This window comes from Cryptomeria japonica, chromosome 1 (genome assembly GCF_030272615.1).
Source record: "Cryptomeria japonica chromosome 1, Sugi_1.0, whole genome shotgun sequence".
NCBI lineage: Eukaryota > Viridiplantae > Streptophyta > Pinopsida > Cupressales > Cupressaceae > Cryptomeria > Cryptomeria japonica.
Genome location: NC_081405.1, coordinates 28,018,212 through 28,039,503, shown reverse-complemented (window position 1 = coordinate 28,039,503; position 21,292 = coordinate 28,018,212).

The following is a 21,292-nucleotide window of genomic DNA, read 5'->3' as shown; positions in this document are numbered from 1 at the left end:
TTGTATATTGATTCTGGTGAGATTCTGGTCATGGGAGACTGAAGTTGGGATGGTTGAAGTCTGGATCAATGCAGAACAGTGGAAGTTGTTACCGGATGATGATTTGTTGAGAGAATGATCTGTAGATCATAGATCTAAGTTGTAAGAGTTGTTTTGTAATCTTGGGCTATGGTCCAGCATGTGGCATATGTAATTCTTCAAACTGTTATAAGAATTGTTCATATTGGTTATCGATGGTGTATTTTGTGTTGTTACTGATTGTTCTTTCTTCTTTATCTGGCATTGTGTTAGGCTGCAAGGATGGGATGTCCTTCATTGGATCTCCCTACCATGACTGCATCAAGTGGTATCAGAGTTGATTTGTGAACCTGTTGTTGGAGGAAGACCCAGTTATGAACCAGTTGGTTGCAGAGGAAATTGAGGTGACTCGTGGACTTGTTCAAATCACTGAACCAAATCAAGTGATGGGACTCACTTTTCAATTAACCCAAGAGTCTGATGTAGGAGCACCAGTGTAGTTCTTAACAATTGAGTAGTTAGAAGTGGAATTGCTTGGAGACCATGGCATTTCTTCTTGTTTGAGAGTTTAGCATTGTGGATTTGGATTTATTCCCTTGAGTTTGTGGTCTTTGTCGTGTTCAAGATTCCTAGAATTTGGAATTAATTACGATGAGATATCGATTCTGGTATTGGCCCGGTTGATATGTTCTTACCGATTAGTCTTGTAGTGTGTTGAGCGAAGTTGGATCGGGTTGCGGTTGATTTTCGTGACTTGCGAATCATTGATTTATGTTTCTTGAGTCTTTTTCAATGTTCCCAGAGAACTGCGTGATATTTTGTGCATTGGAAGTCGTTCTTAATGATTTGAGTCGACTTCAGTGATAACTTTAGGAAATCCCCCCTCAAAAAATTGTATAAAATCTTGGCGAATATTTTTTTTTCTAAAACTAATAATAATGTTTATTCGCGAATATTTCCTTTTATAAAAAAAAAAAAAATTTATTGATGAATTTGTTTATATCAATTTTTTTTGGTAGAAAATATTGGCGAATCCTGGAAAATAATCATTGTATGCATTAATTACTATTGCATTTCCTTTCATTTAAAAATCATATTTTATAAAAAAGTAAAGGCATGAAGGTTGAAATCATTAATGAGATTAAGGGTTAGACTATACTTTATTTGGTTTCTACCATTAACTTAAAATAATCTAATAGCCCTCTTTCTATTTTGTGAGATAAAATTTACAAACAATTTGTAATACTCATGGGGCCAAAAATTGTTTTTAGACCATTGGTTTTCATTGAACAACGATTCAAAAGCAATTTCAAACCCCACGAGCATTACTGTTAGGAACCGAGAAGGACAAATGAGAGGGAGGGGGTGACTCAATTGTCAATAAATTGCAACCCAAAACTAATTAATTCAACTTAAAACTTAGTGCTAGTAAAGAAAACTTAATTCTGATAAAACAGATTAATAGTTATAGCAGTACCTATATAACTTAATGCATGAAATAGAAAGAGAAACAACATCCCACAACACATGACATAGAGATTTTGACATGGAAACCCTGTAAGGGGAAAAACCATGGTGGGAAACCTTACCCACAATCAGATGATACTACTGTAGATAGTAAGTGAATACAATAATGGGGTCTGCACATGCTGAAAGGCCAACCACCTAGAGCTCACTGCTCAATCACAAAATAGGAGTCACACTGACTACAATTGGATGGTTAAATCCAATAACAATGTATTGCTTCAATATTGGATTCAATACCGGTTTAAGCTCTGACCATGAGTGCCAAACACCTTCATAACCTTTCCTTCAACCTTCAGATAATATCTGTGTGATTCGCACAAGCATCTGCTTATTCTCGCTCTACAATGATCTTTAATATTCGCACACACTCATAATATATTCCTCAATAATATCTTACAATTATTTATACAAAACCCTAAGACTTTATCATTAGGTCAGCTCCCTAAAGATATTATATTTAAATTAATTACAAATAAGTCTTGATGCGATACAATATGTCGACTCAATACATTTATACATTATCCAATCAATAAACCATTTCCAAAACGTGTCGTGTTGATCTGGAACATGATATCATGTATCGGTCCATAACCTAGACCTATCTGTCGGTAAGGGAAAATATGTGAACCCAATTACTCCAATAAGAAAAACACCAATTCCAAACATCCAATCCATGTCTTTGACATAACCAAATGATCTCCAGATGATAACAAGTCATCATCAACTTCCTGAGCTGCCGGTGAAACATATATCCTGTTAGTGAAGTATATATCGGTGACTGTGCATAAGCCAATATCCATGTCGGGACCACAATGTGTCGGTTCAATAGTAAACTAATATAACCAAAGTGACAAAACAATGAAGACCTCCAAAAAGATAAGTGTTGACATCAATGACAAAACCAATGCAACACATGACGAAGTCATCCAAAATACCAACAATCTCCCCCTTTGGCATTGATGGCAACACTAGATGGAAAAACATCTAAGTGCCAAAAACAAAATGCCAAAAACCAACAATCTCCCAAAATAGATCAATACAAAGTTTTGTACCAAAAACAGAAACCAAAAATACATCTCTCCCCAAAGTAAAATGTTTTTCCATAGATATCTCTCCCCTTTGACATCAAATGCCAAAGCAGTTAAGAATCAAAACATAACATAACATACAGTGAACTACTCCCCCTGAGCAGTAGCTCTCCTTCATCAAGACCGGAAAAAGATTTTTCTATTAATCCCTACCGGTTTGATGCCAATATTCATCATTCAAGTCTCTGTCGGTGGAGAAATTACCCCAAGCTTCTCTTTGAGATATTCAAATGTTTCCTTAGGCAAAGGCTTTGTAAAAATATCTGCACTTTGCTCTTTAGTATTCACATAAACTAATCTCACTTCATTTGCTTCAACATTTTCTTTCAAAAAATTGTACTTAATAGAAACATGCTTTGTTTTAGAGTGAAATACCGGATTCTTTGATATATCAATTGCTGTTGAATTATCACAATGAATAAATATCGGTTCTTTGCATTTTATCTTTATATCCTTCTATTTCTATAAATACCTAAGTGCAATTAGTTGTTGCTGCAACATATTCTGCTTCTGTTGTAGATAATGATGTACAAGTTTGCTTCTTGTTGATCCATGAAATTAACTTTTTGCCAAGAAAGAATGCTCTGCGAGTGGTACTCTTCCTGTCATCTACATCTCCTACCCAATTTGCATCTGTATATGCACATAACTCAAAATTGTCATTCTTAGGATACCATAAAGTAAGATTTGTTGTGCCTTGTAGGTACCGAAAAATCCTTTTTACTGCACTTTCATGATTTTCTTTAGGATTGCTTTGAAATCTAGAAACAATACACATTGCATTCATTATATCAGGTTTGGCTTGTGTCAAATACAGTAATCCTCCAATCACAGATTTGTACCTTGTCAGATTTATCATCCTTTAATGTCAATTTATTTGTCGTAGTCATAGGAGTTCTTACCAGTTTGGAGTTTTCGATACCAAATTTCTTCAAAAGTTCTTTCAAGTATTTTGTTTGACATATGAATATACCTTTATTTGTTTGAGAAATCTGCAAACCTAGAAAAAAATTATCTCTCCAATCATGGACATTTCAAACTCTTCTTGCATCTTGTTAGCAAAGTCTTTACATAACTCTTCTTTACCTCCAAAAATGATATCATCCACAAATACTTCAATAACCAAAATGTCATCATTGGTGATTTTGTAATACAAATTACTGTCAACCTTACCTTTTGTGTATCCAAGCTTTAAAAGATATTTATCCAGTCTAGCATACCAAGCTCTAGGAGCTTTCTTCAATCCATATAAAGCTTTCCTTAACCTACAAACCATATCCTTATCATCTGTTAATGAAAATCCATCAGGTTGTTCAATGTAAACTTCCTCTTCAAGATCTTCATTCAAAAATGCACATTTTGCATCCATCTGATAAACTTTATAGTTCTTGTGAGTTGCAAATGTAAGAAATAGTCTAATTGCTTCAATTCTGGCTACCGGTGCAAAGGTTTCATTATAATCAATTCCTTCTTTCTGTGAATAACCTTTATAAACTAATCTTGCTTTGTTTCTGATTAATTCATCATCCTCATTAATTTTATTTCTAAATACCCATTTAGTTCCAATTACATTTTCGTCTTTAGGCCGGGGAACTAATGTCCAAGTATTATTCTTTTCAATCTGTTCTAATTCATCTTCCATTGCTTTTATCCAGTATTTATCTTCACATGCTTCAACAACTGATGTTGGTTCAACTTGAGAAATTAAACATACCTCTTCATTTGCCAATCTTCCTCTTGTCATAACACCTTGATTTTTATTTCCAATTATCTGATTTTCTGAATGATTCAATCTTACATACCTGGGTTTATTCTGATTTCTAGGTTGTTGTTCTTTAGGCACAGTTGAGTTTTCAGATGATGCCGGTGTGACTGGTTCTTCACTCTGTTCTGGTGCAATCTATGTCGGTTCATTAATACATTTCTATTGTCGGTTCTATAGATCTTGATTCTCCTCTAAAATGTTCATCTATCTTCACATTAGTACTCAATGAATTTCTGCAATCTTTTATTATAACATCTATATGCCTTGCTTCTAGTTGAATAAACAAGAAATATTCCTTCATCACTTCTAGGATCAAATTTCCCAATAGATTCATCTCTCCTAATATAGCATTTGCTTCCAAATATTTTGAAGTATTTAAGAGTAGGAGTATGACCAAACCATAGTTCACAAGGGGTCTTACTGGTTTCACTTTTGATGTGAACTCTATTGAAAGTATAAACCATTGTATTCACTGCTTCTCTCAAGTACACATGAGGTAGATTTGCTTCCATCATCATGGTTCTTGTTGCATCCAGTATAGTTTTGTTCTTCCTTTCCACAACTCCATTCTGTTGTGGTGTCCGGGGTGTCGATAGTTGTCTTTTGATTCCATTATCCTCACAGAATGAATTGAATTCCCTAGATGTAAATTCTCCTCCTTGATCAGATCTCAAACATTTTATTTTATTATCGGTTTCATTCTCTACCATTGCCTTGTATATCTTCAAACTTCCAAAAGCTTCTAATTTCTCCTTGAGAAAAGTAACCCAACACATTCTAGAATAATCATCAATTATTAGCATAAAGTATCTATCACCCTGAAGACTTCTTGTTCTTGTTGGACCACATAAACCAGTATGAATTAAATCAAGAATATTATTGGATTTCTCATAAATGCTCTTAAATTTTGTTCTAACTTGCTTTCCCATTTGACATTCCTTACATACTGGATTATGAGGTTTCACAATCTTAGGTAAATCCCTTACTGCCTTAGTTGAACTGATCTTTACAATGTAATCAAAATTTACATGAGAGAGTCTTTTATGCCATAACCAACTTTCATCAATGTGTGCAATCAAACATGTCTTATCACTGGTATTCAAATGAAAGATATTAGCTTTAGTCTGATTATCGGTTGCAATCTCCAATCCGGTTATGTTCATGATTTTTCATTTTCCATTCTTGAATTGTAATTGAAATCCTTTTTCCACTAAATAACCAACACTCAAAAGATTATGCTTTAAACCTTCAACATAATAAACATTGTTAGTATTATGCTTACCATCCAAAGATATAGTGCCTCTTCCTTTGATTAAACAAGCTTTATCATATCCAAATCTTACTAGATGTCCATGAATTTCTTGTAAAGATAAGAATTTGCTTTTATCACCAGTCATATGATGCAAGCATCCACTATCAATGATCCATTCATCCTTTTCTTCATTTTTTGTTGCTAATGCATGTTCTACCGGTTTGACAATAGGTGTCGATTGATCTTCTTTTATTACAACAAATGCCCATCCACTATTTGTTGGATCTTCATCTGAATCATTTGTAACACCTTCATCTGCATAGTAACATGACTTATCTCTATTTTTCTTAAATCTGTATCTTTGATATTCAGGGTTAGGTTTATATGTTCTTTTTTCTTCCTCTCTTAGTCTTGCATGTCTATCGGGACACCTAGAAGCCATATGACCAACTTTATTGCAATTAAAATATTTGAAAGGTGCTTTACCTTCATACTTACTTCCTGTTGGACCTTTAGGCATCTTCCTTGCAAATAGTGCTTCAAGTTCTTTTGCATAAAGTTCTTTCCAATCAGATTTGTCAGATGATGATGATGATGCTTTGAAAGCTATATCAGTTTTGACTGTAGCAATAGGACCAAACTCTTCAATCTCAAATGTTGAAAGTTTTCCAACCAAAGTATCTCTAGAAACTGATGTATTAGGCATTGTTCTGAACTCATTAATAGTAGTCACTTTCATTTTGTAAGCCGGAGGCAAAGCTCTTAAAACTTCAAAAACATTTTCATCTTCACTTAAAGATCCTCCACAATCTTGTATTCCTAAAACAATTTCATTAACTCTTTCCATAAATTCAGAAATTCTTTCATCTTCTTCCATTTTTAAATTTTCATACCTGACCTGGTAACATTCCAATTTTGCAATCTTGACAATGGTATCTCCTTCATTCAATGTTTCCAGTTTATCTCAAATAGCTTTTGCAGTAGATCTGTCTGATAATCCCATGATTTGTTGATCTGATAATGCGCTCAGAAGTGCTTATCTTTCTTTAGAATCATTCTCCAAGTCTTTAGCCAATATCAGTGGATGAGGGATATTCAGAGTAGGACCAACATAGCCATTCTTTGTAACATCCCATATGTCTCTTCCAATGCAGTTCAAATGTGTTTCTATTCTGATCTTCCATATACCATAGTTAGTTCCATCAAGTTTAGGACTGTCCTTCCTGAAAATATTTACTGTCATAGAATCTCCTCAAGTTGTTAGGCTTCTACAGAAAGAGGACTAGGCTCTGATACCAATTGTTAGGAACCGAGAAGGACAACTAAGAGGGGGGGGTGAATCAGTTGTCAATAAATTACAACCCAAAACCAATTAATTCAACTTAAAACTTAGTGTCGGTAAAACAAACTTAATGCTAGTAAAACAGATTAATAGTTATAGCAGTACCGGTATAACTTAATGCATGAAACAGAAAGAGAAACAACATCCACAACACATGACATGGATATTTTGACGTGGAAACCCTATAAGGGGAAAAACCATGGGGGGAAACCTTACCCACAATCAGATGATACTACTGTAGATAGTAAGTGAATACAATAATGGGGCCTACATATGCAGAAAGTCCAACCGCCTAGAGCTCACTGCTCAATCATGAAATAGGAGTCACAATGACTACAATTGGATGGTTAAATCCAATAACAATGTATTACTTCAATATAGCATATGCAATGTTGGATTCAATACCGATTTAAGCTTTGACCATGAGTGCCAAACACCTTCATAACCTTTCCTTCAACCTTCAGATAATATCTGCATGATTCGCACAAGGATCTACTTATTCTCGCTCTACAATGATCTTCAATATTCTCACACACTCATAATATATTCTTCAATAAGTTCTTGCAATTATTTATACAAAACCCTAAGACTTTATCATTAGGTCGGGTCCCTAAAGATATTACATTTAAATTAATTACAAATAAGTCTTGATGCGATATAATATGTCAGCTCAATACATTTATACATTTTCCAATCAATAAACCATTTCCAAAATGCGTCATGCTGATCTGGAACATGATATCATATACCGGTCCATAACCTAGACCTATCTGTCGGTAAAGGCAAATATGTGAACCCGATTAGTCCAATAAGAAAAACACCAATTCCAAACATCCAATCCATGTCTTCAACATAACCAAATGATCTCCAGATGATAACAAGTCATCATCAACTTCCTGAGCTATCGGTGAAACATATATCCTGTCGGTGAAGCATATATCGGTGACTGTGCATAAGCCAATATCCATGTTGGGACCACAATGTGTCGTTTCAACAATAAACCAATATAACCAGAGTGCCAAAACAATGAAGACCTCTAGAAAGATAAGTGTTGACATCAATGACAAAACAAATGCAACACATGATGAAGTCATCCATAATACCAACAATTACAACTTGTAGGTACATTTTACCTCATGCAATACAATGAAGGTCATTAGATTATATTTTAAATTAATGGTGGAAACAAAATATTGTTCATATAACCCTAAAGTAACTAATAATTATGATATATTATTGGTGAATTAATTTGGCTTTCTACAATAAATTATTAAATGTTCGTGAATCTGATCCAATCATGTATCAAATATTGTGGTGAATCTTTAAGTTAAAAAAATTAATAAAATAAATTCTCTGGCGATTTAAATAACATTAAAATAAAAAATTGTAAAAATGTGGCAATTTGGGTCACCTTAAAAGTTAAAATTCTTAGCCAAATTTGATTCCCAAATTTCAAAAAATAGCTAATTGGCAAATATTAGCCACTAAAGTTTTCATTGGTCGACTTGTTATTGTTTACACGTATCATGAACTGGTTGGTCTTTGGATCGGCTTGATCAAGTTATTATTATTTGTGGATGGTATAAATAGAAGTTTGTGAATCATTTGAGAAGATAGAAGATGGAAGTTCGAGATCGGGCAAGATGCAGTTTCCGGAGAGATTTTGGTCTGGGGAGACTGAAGTCGGGATGGTTGAATTCTAGATCAGTGCAGAAGAGTACAGACTCTTACCGGAGACCTATTCATTGAGTAGAATATTTGTGGATCTTATATTTGTATATTGATTCCGGTGATATTCTGGTTCGGGGAGACTAAAGTCGGGATGGCTGAGGTCTGGATCAGTGCAGAATAGTGGAAGTTGTTATCGGATGATGATTTGTTGAGAGGATGATCTACAAATCATAGATCTAAGTTGTAAGAGTTGTTTTGTAATCGTAGGTTGCGGTCCAACATGTGGCATATGTAATTATTCAAACTGTTATATGAATTGTTCATATTGGTTATCGATGGTGTGTTCTGTGATGTTACCAATTGTTCTTTATGCTTTATCTAGTGTTGTGATACCAGTTACCGGTATATCTTGCATGGTGTTTGTGTTAGGCTGCAAGGATGGGATGTTTTCATTGGATCTCCCTATCTTGACTACATCATTGTTATAGGAATTTTCAGATGGAAATTTCATCAAGGAGAATAGAGGTGAAGAAATTTAATGGAAGTAATTTTGAGATGTGGAAGCAGAAGTGATAAACTTATAAGGCACTGAGAGGGGGGGTGAATCAGTGCAAGCAAAAACTTAACTAATCTGAAAATTATTATGCATGCAAGAAATATAACCACATAAGAAAATACCCAATAAAGCATGCAAACCATAACACAACTATTTTCATGTGGAAACCCAAATGGGAAAAACCGCAGTGGGAATTAGTACCCACAAAGATCAACTATTTGCATAATAGAGATCTAACTGGTTAAGGTCGTGTACAAACACCCTGTTAGGGGTATACCTGATTAAGAGTATTACAATAAGGCTCGTTAGGACCCAGCCTTATTAGAATCTACCCGGCTAAGGGATTTCAAAACACAAGCTAATGTGTCACCTTGTTAGAGGATTTAACCTACAGGCCTATTAGGATCCTACCGCACCCTTTTAGGAGTGACCTTGTGAGAGGATTTTCTTGCTACAACTGTTAGGGAACAACAAGTTTGATTGATCTTCTGTTAACACCTCTATTCCTGATTAGATCTACTTCTGCTCAGCTTCTACCACTGACTAAACATTAAAACCTAACTCCTTCCACCGCATGATCAAATTCTCACTTTGATACATAAAATCATTCAACATTCATCCCCTTATAACAAACTTTGTAAAGTCAACTAAGAACCTTGGAACAATTCCCTAAATTCAATGAACCTAGTCACCTATTACAATTTCCTGCTCATTACACTTTTATCATGTTGTCCAAATAAAACATAACTCAAAAACATAACATAAACTCTACCGGTAACCAATTAAAGTAATTCTTCTTTACTAGTTCTCTGTTCTTCCTACCTATGACTATTCTTCTGATCATAACTTACTCAATACTCTAAATTTGTTGATCCAGTTTCAATAAAAGACTCATACCAATGTCATAAACATGTGTACCAAACTGAAACGTTTAACTCTTCTCCAATCTTCCATATCGATTGTTTGATCATTTATCTATTCTTGTTTACCGGTTTGACTGCAACTTAGCAATTTTGTTGTTTAACTGGCTCCACTACTGGTTAGGCTCTATCGGTTGGTTTAAATAACTTAGATGACTAACAAAACATGGTTTCCATCAATGACAACACAAATAAATTCATCAATCAACCTATTACATCATCATCAAGCCAACAATCTCCCCCTTTGGCATTGATGGCAACACTTAGGAAAAAATTTGTCTGTCACATTACAAAAATTCCATGACTCATGACTCAAATACATACAAAACTCCCCCTTAGCAATTACAAGCTATTACAAAATTTTGACTGACTTATACTACTCCCCTTTTGACAGCAATGGCAAAGGTAAGCAAATACATTTGAAACAAATGAATACAATATATCAAATTTGCATTACCAAAATGTATAGGAGTTCAAAAAGTTTACAATATTACATCTTGAGAAAAATGTCAGCAAAATTAGTCTTCAAGAATTTCAAATCATTCTCCCATGTCTCTAAAAGAGTAGATGTTATCTCAATATTTTCTCTAATTTGGTATGCAAGTTCTTCCATAGCATCAAGTGTACTCATCTCAGGTGTACCCAAAATTGCCTTTGTCCCTTTATATCCTCTCTACAAAATTTGTAACTTAGGGACTAGGTGAGTCTGTAACTCATGTAAAGATGATGTCCTCTTTACCTATTCAGCCTCATATGCTTTAAGCTTATGTTGTATACATAAAACTGATCTACCAAAAATTGTAGTTGAATCATTTAAGGAGTCAAATGATTCACTCAAAACTTTCAGCTCTTATTGCTTTGCCTTCTTCTTCTTATCAATATCATCAACAAACAATGAGGAGTTGCAAACAGTGGACAAATTTGTACCTCCAGCCTGTAATGCTTCCTTGATTTTCTCCATATTAATAGTAAGACCTACTTTGTCTCTATCAATAGCCTTAATCAATTTCTCAATTATTTTCTTCTCGTATTCTTTCTCAACATTATATAAAGCAGCCTCTCCAATACTCTTCATTTGCTCCCCTGCAGATGTGACCAAGTGGTCCATTTTCTCAATAGGGGTTGAGAGACTATCAGTCTTAGTCTCTAGTTACAGACTGGAAAATATTTCAACGGCAGTTTGTATAGTTTGTGCTTCTCTCCTTTGTTCTCTTAACATCTTCTTCTTGGGCTTAGATTGCATAGCAGATGCAATCTCCATTAATTTTGTAGGACTCAACATATCCATGTTTATTAGTCCTTGAATAGATATTGTATCATCTTCCTCATCATCATCAATGATCTTCTTTAAAGTAAGTGATCGGTAGGTCACTTTATGCTCTTGGTCTTCTTCTTTCTGCTTGTCTTCTTCATTCATTGGTGGCTTGATGATTTGCACATCATCCATGTGTGCATTCACTTTTGTCTTTGTTTCATCTTTATCTTTACCAATTAAAATACCTTCTGGTAACACCGGTTCTTCTACTATGACAGTAGGAACATTAGGCACTGATGTAGTAGTAGGAATGGAGGTGGTGCCACCTTCCATTTCTTTCTCCATATAAGTAAATATCTTATCAATCTCAAATACATCTGGTATTTCTCCTTCAATTGTCGGTGCCTCTGGATGATGATATGATGAATCAATAAGGATCCGATCAACTACTGAGAGGGGGGGTGAATCAGTAGATAAAAAATAGACTAAAATCTCACTAAACTCAAACCCAACTCATAAATAAATCACTAAACTAACTAGTTCAAACACTGAACTACAAACTGCAACTGCACTGTCAAGTTTACCGGTTGACTAGCATACCAAAATAACAGTGTAATGGATCTGAAACTCTCAAACCATTTAACCAAAACATCAAACCACTTTACTAACATTAGTAATAGCACATTTCAGATCACTTTTGGTCATCTTAACACATCTAAGTGGCTTTACCAATTAAACCAATTAAACAAATTAACCATATCAAAACATAACCACAAAAACCATTCACCACTTGACACAATGATTTTTGATGTGGAAACCCAAATGGGAAAAACCATGGTGGGGATGAATACCCACAAGTATCCTGAACTCTTCTTAAGTTTGCCCTATTAGGAGCCAAGCCTTTTTAGAAGCTTTACAAAAATATCTTGTTAGGAACATATCCGGTTAAGGACCACTCGGTTAAGGGATTGACTACAATACCCTATTAAGAGTAACCTCGATAGAGGATTTCAAATCCAAGCTAATGGATCACCTGGTTAGAGGATTTAGAAAACACCAAGCCTGTTAAAGTTTACCCGGTTAATGGATTTAACTATTGTAATTGTTAGAGAACAACAAGGTTTGCTGATCTGGTAATAGCACTACTTTGCTTGATCAGATCATTTTCATGCTCCTAGCTGCCTTCAAACATTTTGCAGATACTCCTTCTAGTTCGACAATCAATCACACTAACACTTAACCAAAATTTCTAGCACTACTATAAAACAACTCATCGACCTTATAAGAAAAACAATAGGTCTGTAACACATCACAAAACCTAAGATCTCATAGAGATTACAAACAAACCGGTTTAAACATGACCATTAGATTACATAGAAATCATCTGCACATTTTCCTAGACAACCTCAACCACTCCTGGATCACCGCACATAGGATCATGTAACTCATCGAGCAGTTTCCAGTTCATGTAATGTACTCTCTCATTCCCAAGATAAAACAGTTATCTCTACATGCCAAAATAACTTTGAAACTCATCACGTGCATCATGCATATGTGGCATAATCATCTTCGGTCACCATTTGATCATAGATCAATACAACTGATTCACCAAGTTCCATCGGTTAGGGTTTGGCATATCAACGGGTAGGGTTACCGGTTGATCTCACTGCTTCAATAGCAATACCGGTTTCTTTCACTACTCAACTACCAGTTGCATTACTGCATCACTACCGACTACAATACAACTCCCTTACTAGTTACAATTGACATCAATGACAACACTTAAACTTCATTAATGCAAACTTCATGAAATGTCAACAATCTCCCCCTTTAGCATTGATGGCAATACAAAAATCAATACCCTTTGATTGTGATGATTGAGAGTAATGGACATACACAGGTATAGGAATCCTAGTTTACATTTTCTCATGTACTCTCCTTCAACTTAGTCTCCATGTCTTTAGTTGGTAACTGGCTATAGTTCATCTCCCTATCAATCATACAGTTCTTCTCCCCCTTTGACAACAATTCCAAAGTGAAAGTAAAACATACTATGTCATACTTCACTATTCTGCAACAAGTTGCTCCCCCTATAGAGTAGCTCCACTCTACACCAATCCTGCTGCAAGATCTTCAATATGCTCCAAGACTGATGTCTTCCACATCGACTTAATTGACCTCATGTAGGGGCACAAACCCTAGTTGACCTCTAAGATACTCAAAAGTATCCTTAGGCAGAGGTTTAGTAAAGATAACAACTAGTTGTTCCTTAGTAGATACATGCTCTAGTGACACATCTTTACTCTGCACTTTCTCTCTCAAGAAATGATATTTCAGCTCAATATGCTTAGTTCTAGCATGCAACACCGGGTTCTTTGAAATATTTATTGCAATGGTGTTATCACATAAAATCCTTACTAGTTCTATAATCTTCAACTTAAAACCTTCTAGAATGTGTTTCATCCAGATTGCTTGGGTACAATTCATATACGCTGCAACATATTCAGCTTCAGTAGTTGACTTTGATATACAACTTTTCTTCTTGTTGCTCTAAGAAAGAATGCGCCTTCGGTTGTACTCTTCCTGTCATCAACATTTCCTACCCAGTCTACATCTGTATAGACTTTCAAATGAAATTTACTTGCATATGGATACCATAATCCATAATCAATAGTACCTTTCAAATATCTGAATATCCTTTTAGTCGCTACCATGTGTGTCTCCTTTGGATTCTTCTGAAATCTGGCAACTAATCCAACTGCATGAAAAATATCCAGCCTGTTGTGAACAACATAATGTAGTTTCCCTATCATAGACCTGTACTCCTTTTCATCCATGGATGCAACATCATCCTCCTTAGATAGTTTACAACCTATAACCATTGGTGTCCCAACTGGTTTACAGTCTCCCATTCCAAATGTCTTCAATACCTATGTCACGTATTTGGACTGTGTGATAAAGATACCATTCTTCATCTATTGAATTTACAAACCTATGAAGAATTTTATCTCTCCTACCAGAGACATCTCAAATTCACTTTTCATCTCATTTGCAAAGTCATCACTCATGTCATCATTGCCTCCAAAAATGATATCATCCACAAATACCTCACTAACCAGTATCTTATCTCCTTCAATATTGAGATATATATTGTTGTCTTCACTGGTTCTCTAAAAACCCATCTTCATCAAGTGTGCATGCAGTCTTTCATACCATGCTCTTGGTGCTTGCTTCAAACCGTATAGTGCCTTGTGTAGTTTACACACTAATACATTTCGCCTCAAATTTCGACGACCATTTCTGACGATCTATGGGATTTCTTTTGCTTAGTCGGATTAATTTGGTTTTTTTTCAAAAATTGCCCCGTGTTCGTCGGAATTACAACACTAATACATTTGATCTAGAATTTTGATGGAGGTTTCCGATGGAGAAGGTATATTGTGACCAAATTTTTTTTTTTTTGAAAAAATGCCCGAATTCCGACAATAATTTCACATTTGGTTTCGACGGAGAAGGCATTAGGAATGAAATTTGTTTTTTGTTTTTTAAAAGTGCCCACATTCATCGAAATTTTGACGACAACGGGCATTACTTCAAAAAAAAAAGAAACACTGCATTTCATTTTAACCCAAAGCTGCAATCTCATGCAAGCAAAGCTCTATCACTCCCTATGTGCGATCTCCTCCACCCAATCCTAAATCAAAATACCTGCCTATGAAAAGTAAAGCTCTATCACTCCCACCCAACCCAGCATTTGAGCTTCACCGCAGCAGCACATTCCAACTTTGACAACATTTCGCGCAAATTTAACAACTTAAAGGTTAAGGCGCTCTACTTCATAGTAATTTTGCATTTGAATTTTCATTTTGGGGTTGCACATTATTGATTTAATATTGATAATATTGAATTTTGCATATGAATTTTGGACCTACTACAAGGGAACTTTATGCCATGCTATCGACAGCTAGATTATCTATGAAGATCATGATTATCGATAGCTAGATTAACCTTGATCATGCTAACAAAATATGGAAGTTGAACCTTAACAATAAAATGTTGAAGAAAGCCCTTAAGTCTTGTTGAAGCTCCCATACATCATATTAGGAATAATCCTAAAAAGGACTTCTTTCCTTACAATCCCATCATCAGTATACTAGACCTAATAGACATACTAGCATGCATAATTCCTCTGAAACATAGCGTTAATTCACAAGGGCTTCAAGAATGATAGCCAGATAATTGCCAATTTCTACTACTTTCATCGTAGAAGTCATCGAGAGCTAGCCATCTTTCGCATCCAGTATCCTTTGGAAGGGGGCTAATTTTTTGTTGATGACCCCAATTCGGTACACCTCTCATGCATCTTCTGTTAGGGCTTTCTTTCTTTCCTTCTCCACCTTTTCTTGGACGTGATCCTCTTCCGAATCTAATGAGACGTAATTGCTCGAGTTAAAATACAGACCCAACAGGCTTACCCAGCTGCTTAAATCCATGATCAAGATTTCATTAGCAATAGCCTGCCCATCCACAGAGTGAATAAACCCATCTATCTTTAGGATAAATGCCTCCTTTGAATCCAGAACATCGACCATTGGGCAGAGCACGTCTTCATAGATGAAACCATCACACCAAAGTCTACCACTGCCCAAGATGGAGGTCACCAGCCTCCATACTGTATCTCCTACCCTATCATCAGTATGAAACAACCTCTTGTACTGCATTTGAAAACTTTTCTCTCTACACATGCAACTCGGACCAAAATGATAAACCATTTCTGTGACACTTAGTTGAATATCGCATGCCTCCTCTCTACAAACACAATGGCCTTTTTATAATGATCAATCGTGAAACTACTGGGCTACAATTCTGGAATCAATTAGACCAGTCTGATTCCTCTCGATTGAATTTTGTCCTCGATATCTTCCTGCAATATGTGCATAATCTTTCTGCAGTGCCAGCTATGTACCTCTATTTGTTATATTGCTCATACTCATCCTTCTCTCCTATCGAGATTGGTTTACCGAGATCCTTAGTACAAATCAAGGTGAAATTTCACATTTTTTAACCTATTCTTGCTCTAATGTTTTGATTTGCATGATCCTTATCGCTTCTTACTATCCTTAAGATCTTTTCACTCTGTACCTCATGAATGATTTCTTCTTTTTCATATCTTGACTTGATACTACTAAAGCTTTAGAGCATGTATTTCTTTTGGAGTCTGTATGAGAGAGAGATTGGGAAAATATGCAAATAACGATAGATCGTTGGACTTCATCGGGTAATTGAGAAAAGAAGAATTGGAGTGGTACATGAAGAACTATCCTCAACACTCAGTCATTTGGGATGTAGTAAAAAAAGAGAATTTTTAGCAAACTTTGGCACCCTAAAAATTCCAACTGAAAGTGTTAGTAGGATGCAAAAATTAACACAAGGAGACAATTAATCAATTAAAAGCTATAACAAGAAATTTAAGGAAGTATATAGAAAACTGGAAGAACCTTTAAGTGAAAAAAAGAAAACAGAATAGTTCATACACGTATCACATAGAGATATTTGAGCAAGACTGGATGGAATTACCTAACAAATATGTTTATTCGATTGCCATGGCATACCATATTGAAGCTCAAAAATGGAGAAGACTGAAGAAAGATAGGAATGTTAAAATCCTTAAAGATTTACAACTAAAAGTACATAAATTAGTAGTACAACAAGTAAACAAGGTCGGTGAACCTAAAAAGCCTAAGAAAATTTGGTATACATGTTTTAATAGGTAAGGGCGTATCCAAAATGAATGCCCCAAGGACAGATCAAAGAAGACACTAGCTACAATGAAATTAGTATGACCCAATTCTATGTGCTATGTTATTTATCAAGAATGAAATATACATCTAACAGAAGATTGTTTGAATAAAAACCTCCAATCTAAAATGGAGGAAATCAATATTGTCATAATCACAACTATGATGTTGATAAGAAAAGCAATGTTGGATACTAAATCCCACATGGGCAAGATAACCAAAATTCCTACTACATGTTGAATAATTAACAACAAAGCTATCACAGCGACAATAGACAATCTAATTATAGAGGAGGTACATGAAGAGATTGAAGCAATAGAAGAAGAAGTGATGCAAATTGTTTTCACTGTGGAAAAGTGGGACATCATGCATTTATATGTTGGGCGGAGAAGAAAGAGAAATGAGATTTTTGCAAGAAAGACACTCAATATATATTTTCATATGAAAATGCAAGGATATTCTTTCAAAAACTAGCTAGTCAACCTACCCAAAGTGATGAGTTACAAAGAGAAGAAAGAGTGATTTGAAGATGCTACAACAAGGAATAAGAGGATGTCATAGAATGGATATGGGGTCCTTGGATACTTCTATGGAAGAGTACTCTAGAGGAAAACCAGTCATGGAGAATAAGAAGAAAAAGAAAACTAGATGGGAGAAGAAAGCACATGTTCTAACTAGACAAGGTACTGATACTAGAAAGAATAAGAAGAAATAAATGGTAGAGGAAGGTTATGAAGAAGATTATAGTCTAGAAGAAGAAGATGATGAAGAACCAAAATATTCTTAGCCAAATAAAAAGAAACATGAGAGAGTGGTAGAGAAAGCTAAATAATCAATAATTCGACATTAAAATGAAGAGGAGGGTTGTTTCACTAAGGAAGAAGTTAAAATGCTTTAAGAACTAGCAGCCCTTTCCAAACAAAAGGACTTGGTGCTTAAATTAAAATAATGGGGAAAGTACCAGAATAAGAAGAAACAAGTGAACTAGTTATTTGAGGACTAGAATTGGAAGAATGGTTGAAAGTAATTAGAACCCAACCCACCACCTCAGAGTTAAGGAGCATGTAAGTTAGTCAAGTGGTTGGATAAATAGACCAAATTTGTAGAAAATAGATGTTACAAGGTTCACAATGATGAAGAAGAGGCAAATCCAAAAATAGATATTAAGGTAGGAAAAGGAGAATGACAATTACAAGTAAAGGAGGATTCTAAAAATCACTATTATAATTAACCACTTAATCTCTGAGAAGAAAACATAGCTATATCAGATAGCCCAAAAATGGAAACAATAGGAGACTATTAGGAAAGAACTAGTTGTAGTATCGATAATTGAATTATTGACATGGTTTGTGGAACTATTCCCCTAAACTTTCATGGAGATGAAGGGAATTAAGGAAGTAGGTACAATGAAAATACAACTAAAGGAGAGCACTAAACCACATAGGAAAAGACCATACTGTGTAAACCCTAACATGAATAAAAGGGTGAAAATAGAGCTAAACAAAGCTATCCAAAGAAAGATTCATTATTAACCGTGTTGACTACTTAGTGAAATTGGTAGAAAAATAAACCAGCCAAAGATTATATTGCATATACTGCTGCTAAATTTGTGTACAATAATATCATTACCAAATTTGAGTGCTCCTTAAGTATCACAAGTCATGAGGGAAAGCATTTTGTCAATAAAATAATGTTGTCTTTGATTATATTTGGCATAAAAAAAGGTGAATTTCAATATTGTTGTCTTTGATTATATTTGGCATCTAAACTCATTGGTAAGTTCTTATGTAGAAATGTTTTGATTTTTTTTAGTTTGTCTATCCATTTTGAATGCACCAAAGCAATTATAAAAAGATCTTTGAAAGATCTATAAAAGTATATAGTTTCATAGAGTTCACAATATTTATTATTCTATTATTTTTGAAACGTGATAATGAGCATGTGAATTACTTGAAATATATAATTATTGAATAAAGTTGAAACCTTAATTTCAAATTTAATGAAGCTATTAATACAAAAGACAAAAAAATATTTATTATGGTTATTTTTTTGATAGTTTATAAAAAAATTCATTTCAAAAAGTAAAGTAAATATAGTAGTTAATGGCATATGCCTAGAGGCCCCACTATCCGCATATCAAGCATTCCTAGGAATGTGTTGGTATAAAGACAATATACCATTGAGGAATCTTTATCAAACTTACAATTGGGGTAACCAGTGTCTGTACAATAATTATTTTTGTTTTATTTCCAAGTTAAATAACCCCACCAATGGGTGGAAAATCTTGTGTACATATGTGTTTTTATACCTTATGCTTTGTATGGTTCCATGATGCAATCTACACATGCAAAGTGTGTTGGAGAGACTGGTTTTTGTGTCTTAGTCTGATAAGACAATGAGATGATGAGTTTTGGGTGGTGTGAATGCAAGAATCGGGCTTTGGAAGAAATAGTGGAAGTCTAGAAGGGTGTGTGAAGACATCACAAATATGTCCCAAGGGTTGGCAATGACAAATACCCAAGCCAAAGAAGGAAGATGATGACTGGCTTAATGGCAATGCTTTAGACTGCAACAATGCAGTAGTGGGTTGAAATAATCCAAGTGGAAAGGGGTGTAAGCAATGGGTTTGTGTGTGTTTGATGTCAAGAAAGAGATTAGAAGGGGTTCACAATATTTGTGATAAGAATTTGGAGTTTTGGGAAGGGGGTTTTTCCCTTGAAAGTGTGATTGTCCCAAGCATACATGAATGTCTTAATAGGACAGTGTTGCAGCAGTAGGATACTTTGTGACCTTTAGGGTGGTTGGGAGGATAAAGCAGGTTTGGCTATGAAAAAGAGTTCCCTTGAATTTTTGCATGCAGTACCTTGGAGTGGTATGCACCCATTTGGCATTGGGAGTTGTGTCTAAATCACCACAAAGCCATTAGATATGTTTTGAGATGAAAAAGAAGAGTTAAATGGTTTTGGTTCAATTTGCATAATTTCTATGTTCAAGTAATTAATTTGGTATATTATACTGAAACATGATTTCATAACTAACATTTCAACTTCTATATAACTAGTTCTATAGCCCAATTTTTTTACCTATGAAGAAAGACCATGTCAGACAATATCAGCGAACAACAAAATAAGGAGACAATTGCTAGATTGTGGTCTAACTTGAAAAGAAAAGGTAATGGAAAATGTTATTGTCCCTACAAAATTTGTAAGGGGTTAAAGACTAGAAGACTTCTAATCAAAACAGCTAAGAAACATTGTAGGTTGCATGGTCACATTGAAGGTGGACATGATTATCATCCATTGGTAAGTTTTTCATTATATCATTTTAACAATTTATATACATAAGAAATCAATTGATGATGAGATCAGGATCATGGTTTATTTATGTTTATCAATTTTATATAGGTCGAGCACCTTGGAGCATAAGATATGGATCAACACAACCCAAAGAATATGGTTTTTGAAGTGGAGGAACATGGAGGTTTGAATATCGAAGCTGAAGATAATGATCCCATGGAAGATGACGATCATGAGCCACAAAACACAATTGAAGATGATGGTACAAATACATTGATCCATGACACATTTAGTACTGGCACAGCTAATCATGATGATGAAGATGACCTTGATGTTGTTCATGATGTCCCTCTACTTGAGAAGGCATCTGAGGCCCTTTACGAAGACTCCCAGACAACTCTTCTCTCTGTTGTATTGTTGTTGGTGAACTTGAAGGTTATGAATAGTTTATCCAACATAACAATCTCACGTATGTTAAGGTATGTCATATATGTCATTATAGTTAATAATTGGTGAATCATGTACCATTAATATTCTTTATATTAACAAATTATATTTTTTTGCTATAGATTGATTGATGGCTTTTTGTTACCACCATCAAATATTCTACCTCACTCATACCGAGAATTATCTGCCATTATGAAATATATTGGAATGGAGTATCAAGCAATAGATGCTTGTCCCAATGATCATATTATATATCACAAACAACATGAGTTTCAAACTGAATGCCCTAAATTTCATATCAGTAGATATCGAATAGATCAAAAAACAAAAAGGGTTCCTCGCAAGGTTCTTCGTTAT